The sequence below is a fragment of the Xenopus tropicalis genome, chromosome 10, assembly GCF_000004195.4.
Source record: "Xenopus tropicalis strain Nigerian chromosome 10, UCB_Xtro_10.0, whole genome shotgun sequence".
In the NCBI taxonomy this organism is placed as follows: domain Eukaryota; kingdom Metazoa; phylum Chordata; class Amphibia; order Anura; family Pipidae; genus Xenopus; species Xenopus tropicalis.
This window is the reverse complement of record NC_030686.2, coordinates 28898866-28909185: the sequence shown is the minus strand read 5'-3', so window position 1 is coordinate 28909185 and position 10320 is coordinate 28898866.

Below are 10320 nucleotides of genomic sequence, written 5' to 3'. Positions count from 1 at the left end.
ACAGAATCCATTTAAGATGAGATGAAATCTTGCAGCAATTTGTGTGTACTGTAGAGTGACCTCCCTGCTATTCTTACAGGACCCCCAAACAACCTTCCCTAACTGTGTGCTCGTGGGCACGCACACAAATTTTTTAATTCTGTAACTATCAGTTTTTTCATTGGAACAGCTACCTGGTTGCTTAAGCTTAATTACCCTAGCAACCAAGCAGCAGCTGGGAAGACAGAATGGGAAGAGAACTGAAAAGGATTACAATAACAATAATCAATAATAAAAGTGAAACCTTGCTGATTTTCTGATTTTAGTTGCTGGGGTTAGTGATCCTGACAACCAGTATTTTCAGTTGCTGGTAAGGTAGGCCAATGAAAAAAACTCAAGAAATAAAAATGAAGCCTTATTTCAGAAGTGCTTAGAATAGGTCCATCTTTAACATACAAAGGTGAAGTTCTTCTTACGTGTGTCTAGCACTGCAAATACACGAGGCCCAAAGTGTGTGATTCTTGTATTTAAAATGTAATTATGGCTACAAATTATTACATTAAAGATACATATTAAAAACATATAGTAACTACACAAATGACATATAAAGCTGCTGATTAGTCATTTTATTTAATTACATCATTAGATACCAGAATAAAACATCTTAAATATAAATGCCACTGAACAGTTTGATGCCCAATGTACATAGGTTTACGTATTTTGCATGCAGGGACCCCAAGATAGAGAAACTCCATATTATCTGTCATTTCTGTCATTTCAAAGGCAAAATCAACACATTTGCAGCATTGCATGTGGGGTAAGGTCACAAAAAAGTGCACCCCAAAAAGCCATATATTTTTGGAAAGTACTCACTCACCCAAATTCAAAATGGGTTACCAAGTCAAGTACCAAGCCACGGAGCTTTCCTAAATTTGGCGAATTTGCTAACATTTCCACTTTGCAGCATCTTATCTCCCATGTATCAATAGATGCCATGAAACTCCCTAAATATGAGTGCCATGAAATGAAAGGGAAACATAGGTTTACCTGAGTATTTGGCATGTAGAGGTCCCGAGGTAAAGATACCCCCAAATGATCTATCATTTATGTAATTTCAGCGACGGCAAAATCAACACTTTTGCAGCATTTTATGTGGGATAATGTGACAAAAAAGTAGACACCCCAGAAATCCAAATGGGTACACAGCTTAAGTACCAAGCTGCAAAACAAAATTGACTCTGCTGCTGAAAAAACACATTTACTGCATTTTTTGGTTGGGTAAAGCCACAAAGAAATACATTTACACCCCAAACCATATTTGTTTGGAAAGAAAGTACGCATTTAAGCAAATCTGAAATGGGTAACCATGTCTTTCTACTCCAGTCTACTAACCCTTTACTAAAATTAGGGTTTTTAATGAAATACCTGAAAATTGCTTTAAAGCTTTTACTTTCTAGCATCTCATCTCCCACATTTATCCAGGGCTACACTTTGTGGCAATAACAGAACAGAGAGGATCAGAAGTTTCTCTGCAAATGACCCAACGCAGTTACAAATATAACTAGGTTTCTTTTCAGAAAAAGCCTGTGATATAAAGGTGAATTTGTGTCGTATTTAGTTGCTTTGCAGCACACCAGTCACTAGATGGCACTGTTCAATCCATATTGCCTCTCACTCTCTTGTCCAAATACTGAGCTTTTTAATTTACCAAGAGCCTATAGTGTCCTAGAGCAGTACCCATCATTTTTTCAAAATTGCTCCTGTACAGTCAGTTATCCCCCAATACTGAGTTTAAGAAGTCAATGTCCTGGTTTTTCCTGGGCAATGTTTGTATACGTAAAAATAGGGATTTGCGAGCTAGCATGAAGGGTAAGAATAGGATAAAGATAAGGAGAGAATTAATGAAGGTTACCCAAGCTTTTAATGTACTTTTTGTTTGCCAAGGTCAGTCTTATTGACAACAACGTAGCAGTTTAAATTAAATGCTGCATAGAGAAGAAATAATTTATTTTTATATTGTAACTAAATTGTTTAATCATTGATTCACTGATTCCTAGGAGCTGGCAATCTAATTTCCATAGAAGACCCATTATTATGGGATACTAAGACAAATTCAGGGAGCACATCCAAGTCTCAGACAGATAGTATCCTGGTTGCAGTGCTCACACTGTGCCAATAAAGAGGCTTATAATACACACAAATATAAATAATACAATAGATTATGATGATCTTCATATTTTAGTGAATTATATGCAGGGTCAGACTGGCTGAAGAGAGTGCCAGAGAAACATTTGGTGGGTGCAGACCCTAATGTTCCCCAGCCTAGGAGATTTCCCACCAGCCTGTCTTTATTTCCATTGTAGGCCTGTATGAAAAAATGTTATTTGAAATGCTTTACACACATACTACTTTAGTGAAGTATGCAGCTAATAATAATAATAAATAATAATAGCAGCGTGGTAATAGAACTGCATGAATTACACCACTGATCCCTGACCAGTAGCTCACAAGCAAAATGTTACTCACCAACCCCCGGATGTTGCTTCCAGTGGCCTCAAAGTATGTGCTTCTTTTTGCATTCATGGCTTTTGGGCAAGTTTTAGTTGCATAAGAAACAGTTGTACTTACAATCACAGCCTCCTGTAGGCTTCCAGTCCACGTAGGGAATAACAAATAGCCAATTCGGCACCCCTAGGAACTTGTTTTTATGCTTCTTGTTACTCTTTTTACATTTGAATGTGGCTAACAAGTAAAAAAGGTTGGGGACTTCTGAATTACACTATAATCACTAAGGGTACACAGGGCTCTTTTAGGGCATTACAGTGCCCAAAAATCCTCCTCTGCAAGTCTGATGATTGTAATGTAAGTCTACATGGGTGGCTGTTTTGGGTGCTCTAAGGAAAAACTTTTTAGCTGTGTGTAATTACCCTATGGGCATGTACAAACAAGCATTTCTTGGTCTATTTGGGCATCTCTGGGGTTGAACAAATTGTAATAGTGTGGTGACTTGAAGTACATGTGTCAGATATGGCTAGACAGGTCTTTTTGTGCATATGGTGCACGTACTAGTGATCTCCATGTCACAAAATGAAGGGGGGAGACCAGTTTTATGGAGTCCCAGGACTGACGGTGCTGCTTCCATCATGGCCTTTGTTTAAGTGGTGTTCTCCTCTAAGGCCATGGGCACATGAAGCATTCGCCTTAAAACACAAAAGCAGGCATTTTTGGGCGGCACTCCTCTCCATGTACCTGCAATCAAGCAGAAGCTGTACTTTTTAGTGCAGATACACAGGGATGCGGACGGGAGCAGATCCCCTTCTCTAACCCTGCAGACAAAATGCTCCCCTACATAACCAACTGTAATATTGTACCATGCTGACATCTAGAGATAATACAGCAATATTTCTGTATGACAGAGATACTCTGTAGGATTCTACAGTCTTTATGCAAAATTTACACTGGTATTTATTAACCCATTAGGTACCCTGTCCATTTCTGGAAAAAAAAAGAATTGTAATTGTCAAATCCGCAATATTGAAGGTGCTAATAGTTTTATTGTAAGGCTTATATTTTTGTTTCATGACATCACTGTACTGAAACGAAACCAACAAATTACTGTAAACTTCAAGTTCCGCAATAAAGAACGGAGTTCAAAACATTCCAACAATTATAGTGAAATGCCAATTAATGTAGTGTTGCCTAATTACTCTCTGTATAACCTGTCAGATGTATATATTTATATGGACTGGTTATTATAGAATAACATCAGCAATTTATATTGGGATCTGTTCACTGAATTATATCAGCGTTTTATACATTATCTTTTCAGCAGGGTAATGGCTCATTTTTGGGCCCCACAGCAACATTTTTGGGTCCTTACAATTACACAATTTACAAAACGTATTCCAAAATTTACGCTACTTTCAAATAAATTTAACTTACTGATAAACTCCACTGTCCCCTCCCCAATTCAAAGACCTATTAGCACATTTTTGTTACTATTTTTGTGAACTAATACTGACTAGGTATTGGGCCCCTAAATTTACGTACTTTACAAAACCTTGTGCAAAAACTCACATAACTTACATACAGTATAAAGCAATGACAGCACAGAGCAGGGGCAGGTAGGTGGGAAGGGGTTAAACTTTGAACAAACTCCACTGACCCCCAATGAACTGACTTATTAACACATTAATCAATGGAACTCTTTATATGAACCGCTTATTGTAGAGTAACATCCGCTGTTTATATTGCACACATGGACACAAGGGGCATGGGCAGAATTGTAGTACTGAGCACTTGTGTTAATGGGGGGCCCATATAAATAACTTGAACGGAGCCCCATATTTTCCATATTTATATAATGCTTCATAACCCACAAAAGCACACCCCATCATAGAAAAGTGCTGCGTTTTCATTGTTTTATTATACTGAGATTCCCCCCCCCCCCGAGTGTGAGCTGTGCCACTACACTATGCTTACTGAGTGCCGGGACCACAGGCTGAGGATGAGCATTCGCACTACTGAATTTTAGCTGCAGGAAGTGGCGATAAGTAAAGCCAAGATAGGGGCCACAATGTATAAGGTATAGGTCATACATGTGAAGGCCATGCCTTTAGTTTAACAAATTGGAAGAAAAAACTGTAGGAGACATAATGATGCAAATCTGGGTAGGATAATGGGACAATAATTGAAAGAAAGAATCCTAGTTTAGCCATTTTACAAGTTCTTACCCATAGTTGAACCCAGCCTGGTTTCAGTGTGCATCCAACTCTACACAGAATGATGGGAAATGTTAGCTTTTATCAAGGAAATTGGGAGTGGGCTTTGGGGCCTGGGTATATCAGACCTACTCTTGTTGAACTTTTTTGTTCTTGGTGAATGCACAGTTGGCTTGTTATTTTCAGTACTTTCTGGAACCATGCAATGGCTTGAGTTGTTTAAAGGAAATTTCAAATATTCTATGGCAAAATTCTAAAGTTCATACAAGGACAATATTTTTTATAGATTTAAAAAACAGTTTAAAACCCCAACCTACTGTTGTTCGACTTCAGCTTATTCTTCCACTTTTTCTTCTTCTTCTTAGCGCCCCCCATTTTCTAAACGCTACTCCTCCTACAGCTTTAGGGGTACAACACCCAAACTCCCCACACATCTTTGCCCTATAGCGGAGCAGGCTGCTTGTGCTTTTCTAAGCAATCCTGCCCCCCATCTTTTTGTGGCGCTGCTCCAAACCCCCCAATTTTCCCATTGACTTTGACGGAAGACTTTCAAACTGCTGCCACACTTACAGCTTTGAAGCTACACCCCCCAAACTTGAATAACATAATCATGGGATCACCCGAATGAAACAGCGACATTTGTTGGATGACTCCAAAGTGGGAGGGGCCACCAGCAGCCAATCAGATTTAACCTATTGAATTTTATTGATTTCATGCCAGGGTCCCCAAACTTTGCACAGTTTGTCACTGGGTGACTATGTTCCAAGTTTAGAAAAGAGGGCAGTGCCAACAACAGCCAATCAGATTTCACCTATAGACTTCATATGTTTACATTTAAACTGCTGCCATTCTTTATATATTAATACTAAGGTCCCCAAACTTTGCAGAGCTAGTCACCAGGTAACTGCGGTTCAGAGTTAGAAAAAGTGGGTGGAGCCACCAACCTGCTGCCATTCTCACTGTATTAACAACAGGGTCACTAGGGGGCTGCATTTTTAGGGTTTAAAAAGTGGGTGGAGCCACCAACAGCCAATCAGACTTCACCTATTGGTTTTTTTTTTGGTTTAAATTTAAAATGCTGCCTTTCTCACACTATTTATTTTCAGTCACTGGCTGACTACATATTCAGGGTTAGAACAAGTGGGAGGAGCCACCAACAGCCAATCCATTTCCACCCATTACATTTCATTGGTTTATATTTAAACTGATGCGATTATTTCAGTATTAATTCCAGGGTTGTTAAACTTTCAAGAGTTAGTCACTGGGTATTTGCAGTTCAAAGTTAGAAAAAGGTGGGTGGGTCTACCAACAGCCAATCACATTTCACCTATTTACTTTCAATGGTGAAGTGTAAAATACTGTCAGTCCCACAATTTTTATGCCTGAGTTCCTAAAGTTGGTCACTGGGGGACTGCAGTTCAAAAATAGGAAAAGTGGGTTGGGCCACTAACAACCAATCAGATTTCATCCATTGAATTTTATTGGTTTAAATTTAAAATGCTGCCATTCTCACACTATTTATGCCAGGGTGCCCACTGTTTGTCACTGGGTGACTTCGACTCAAGGTTAGAAAAAGTGGGCAGAGCCACCAACCACCAATCACAATTTACCTATTGACTTTTATTGGTTTAAATTTAAACTGCTGCCGTTCTTTAACTATTAATCCTAGGGTCTCTAAACTTTGCAGTCGCTGGGTAACTGCAGTTCCAGGTTAGAAAAAGGGGGCAGAGCCACCAACCGCCAATCAGATGTCACTCGTTGACTTTCAGTGGGGAAATTTAAATTGCTGCCATTCAGACACTATTAAAACCAGGGTCCCCAAACTTTGCACAGTGGTTTTTACTATATAAATGTGGTCCAAAAATTAGAAAAAAGTGGGCGGAGCCTACAACAGATCAGATTTCATTCAGTGACTTCACGCTTTTCAACCCAACTTTTAGTATGATGTAGAGAGTAATATTCTGAGACAATTTGCAATTGGTCTTCATTTTTTATCATTTGTAGTTATTTCATTTTAAGTTCAGCAGGTCCCCAGTTTGAAGTTTCAGCAGTTATTTGGTTGCTAGGGTCCACGTTCCTTTAACAACCAGGGAGTGGTTTGGATGAGAGACTATATGAACAAGAGAAGGCCTGAATAGATTCTTATTAGGTTACAAAAAGTAACAATAACAGTAAAACTGTAACAGACGTAGACAGCAGGAGCGCTTATGTGAAAAATAAAGAATATATAATAGTGTAACAACGTTTTACACAGATTTGGTATTATATATACCCCACTAACAATAAAACTGTAGCCTCACAGAGCAATAGATTTTTGGCTGCCAGTGTCAGTGACCCCCATTTGAAAGCTGGAGAGGGGCAGAAGAGAAAGGCAAATAATTCAAAAACTATATAATAAAAACCAATTGCAAAGTTGTTAGGAATAAGGAATTCTATAACATACTAAACGTTAGCTCAAAGGTGAACCACCCCGTCAAGTTTTTAAGTTTTCAACATTTATTTTTTTAATAACTACATTTTTTGAGCTTCTAAGTTGTTAATAAATAAACTCATATTCGAGTTTGGTGAGTTTTTGAGTTTTGCTTATTTAACTAAGCTTTTATTTGAAAATTCAATTTTTGTTAAATGGGCCTTTCAATTGATTTTGGTCACTCTCAGGAGACCTTGCTCAAGACATTAAAACAAACAAAACCCCCCACAACCTTTAAACCCAATGGTACAAACACCAGAACACTCCCCCTGATGTCACATTCATTGTATAACCAGTTTAAAAGAAAACACAGTTGCCGGTCACCTATACCAAATATCTTAGTCAAAGTGTATTAATATTAAGCCCAAAATCCCAAGTACATCTTACTGATAAAGCCCCGCACTGCTACAGGGGGAGTATATATAGGAACACACGTATGAAGTGTGCTGGAGCGATGACAGAGCATATAACTAGCACTTCCACAGAAACGTACTGTTACAATCATGAGCAGATCCCAACCATGAGTATCTGTTACATTTGCACAGCCTATAGGGCTATCGCAAACCCAAACCACGCACTGTTAAAGGAGAAGGTTACATTACTAAATATTAGGCACGGCCCCATGATTATAATTGTATATATGATACCCCGGGCCAGTGCTCCTGTTAGAAGCAAAGTACACCGGGCTGGGGTACTTCTGAGCGAGCACCATGGAGTGATTGTCTTCTTCCCCTACTTCTTTCTCTGATTGCCCTAGGCCTACACACGCTCACTGGGGTGAAAAAAATAGTTACACTTTCACTCTCCTGTGCATGCACATCCAGAGCAGGGAAGAAAGAAGGTCGCTCCGTGGTGCTTGCGCAGAAGTACCCCTGGCCAGGGCAGTTTTTTTGCTAACAGGAGCACTGGCTTGGGGTATCAGGTAAGTGATTATAATTACTAGGGGTGCTTTATTGATAATTTACTTCATGGTTAAAAAACATCAACGTTTCGGTCCTGGTCTGGGACCTTGTTCACAATGTCAAACCCCAGAACCTATACACACAATGAAGCTATATAAAGGAAACATAACCCCACCCACCTGTTTCGTATCAGCACCCTGGCACCACAACCCCCAACCTGCATACCATGTAGAAATTATATATATATATCAGTCCTGATGGTGTCTGCACTCCAAGGCTTTAGTATTCCATGGGGTGCACAGCCAAAATTCGAGTATTTAAATGAAATAATCTGTGGCCGGCACACCCGTAAAAAAAAAAAAAATAATCTTTTTATTGAAGACTCATTGTTCAGAACCAACGTCCTAATGAGGACCGAAACGTTGGTTCTGAACAATGAGTCTTCAATAAAAAGATTTTTTTTTTACGGGTGTGCCGGCCACAGATTATTTCATTTATATATATATATATATATATATATATATATATATATATACACACACACAACCAACCACCCTAAATTTGTATCTTACAATATGGTCTGTACTATGGTGCATTCACATACAATCTGTTCAATGTGTGGCCAACTTTCATTGGGGAAAGGACAAAAATAGAGAGCCCTTTAAGTATTATGTTATTAAGTTAAACACATTTTTAGATTTTGAATCCTGTTTTATTTAAAATATAGAAATAAATGTGTAATAAATAACATATTTCTTGAAGAATCACATAGTTATTCATCACAGCTTTTTTTCCATTAAGGGATCTCATTGTAGGTGCAGAGATCTTCTGTAAATGTAACTTGCTTCTCCTTCTGTCGTAGTTATACTTCTCCCCATCATCTCTTCATCCTCATTTTCTTCCTCTGACAAAACCATGCTTAAACCAATTTCTAAGTGAAACCCACAAAACTTCCTGTTGATCCAGAGGAAGGCAAAAAACCCATCTGAAGTTGTGGCCAATTTGTCTCAGATGGGGAAAAATTCCTTCCTGACTCCAAATAGGCAGTCGGACCAGTCCCTGGATCAACTTTGCAACAAGAAGTCAGTTCAATAATCTTGTAGTTTCTCCCTCACTAAACACAAATCTATCAAGATCAACGTTTTGCTTCTAAGAGAAACCCGCCAAGCTTCCAGTTAATCCAGAATAAGCCAAGAAACCCCAGGCAATTAGCCTAAGATAGGGAATTCCTTCCAACTTCTGAGTCCATCAAGATCAAACTTTTTTTCTATATAAAACCCACCAAACTCTCAGTTGCCTCCAAAAAGGCAGGCAGGCCATTCCCTTGATCAACTTTGCAGTATGAGGTCATTTCAGTCAACTTGCATATATCTCCTGCTAAAAATCCATCCAACGCCGTAAACTATCTTTATAGTTTCCAATAGTACAAGATTCCAATAGTACAAGACTCAAAGAATGCAGATAAAAATCCAGTTCAGAGCCTATCATAGGAAATAAATAACCACTAAAAACATTTCATATCAGACAAAATAGTAACTGCAAACAGCTAGATACAGGGATCTGCCCCTCCACTCGATAAAGTTACCCGCTCGCAATTCATAATCACAATTTTCCCAACTCCCGCTGCCTGCTCCCCACTCCCTGCTGCGTCCTCAATCTACGGCCCGCTCCTGCGTCCTTCCTCGCTCTGTACTGCTGCTCCCCACTGTGTCCTCCCACTCCCTGCTGCGTCTTCCTCACCTGATCTTTTCTCTTCATTTCCATTATCAGGGCCTGTATATTGGTTATGACCCCTGATATTTCATCTACTCTGCCCTACAAGTAACTTGTAGCTGGACTTTTACAAGCATCTAGGGCAGGGTTGCTCAAACTTTTTTAACAGGGGGCCAGTTCACGGACTGTTCAGGAGCCAGTCTATAGTCCTCAAAGTACAACCCCGCCCCCCCACTCCCCACTGTGTCCTCAAAATGACGGCCTGCCCCCACTCTCCCTGCTGTATCCTCAAACTGTGGCCCCGCCCCCTCTCCTCGTTGCATCCACATACTACGGCCCGCTCCAGCTCCATGCTCCCCACTCGCAGCTGCGTCCTCAAACTACGGGCCGCTCCTGCGTCCTTCCTCGCTCCGTACTGCCGCCCCCCCTCTCCCCACTGCGTCCTCATACTACGGCCAGCTCCAGTTCCCTCCTGCATCCTCAAACTATGGGCCGCTCCTGCATCCTTCCTCGCTCCATACTGCCGCTCCCCACT